Source organism: Carlito syrichta, unplaced genomic scaffold (assembly GCF_000164805.1).
Source record: "Carlito syrichta isolate Samal-C Ts95f unplaced genomic scaffold, Tarsius_syrichta-2.0.1 Scaffold301890, whole genome shotgun sequence".
NCBI lineage: Eukaryota > Metazoa > Chordata > Mammalia > Primates > Tarsiidae > Carlito > Carlito syrichta.
The window spans coordinates 390,610-390,840 of NW_007245986.1; the positions used below are offsets into that span (position 1 = coordinate 390,610).

At 43.7% G+C, this 231-nt stretch overlaps 1 protein-coding gene across 4 annotated transcripts in view; it reads left to right on the forward strand.

Moving 5' to 3' along the window:
* The window catches only part of COPS4 (COP9 signalosome subunit 4), a 51,213-nt gene that overhangs the window by 2,692 nt on the left and 48,290 nt on the right, over positions 1–231 (forward strand). The window lies entirely within an intron of this gene.

Sequence of the window (231 nt, forward strand, 5' to 3'; positions counted from 1 at the left end):
TGGTCAAGGCTGCGGTGGCTGTGAGTGTGCCACTGCACTCCAGCCTGGGCAACAGAGTGAGACTCCTACTCAAAAACAAAAAAACCAGTAGTTGTTCCATAAATGTGGTTGAGTCAATGAATAGCTAGAAAGGGACAGAGCTTATATTTGAACTCAGATTTGTCCTGCTCTATATAGCTCTTTTTTTTTTTTTTTGAGTTGGAGTCTCACTCTGTTGCCCAAGCTGGAGTG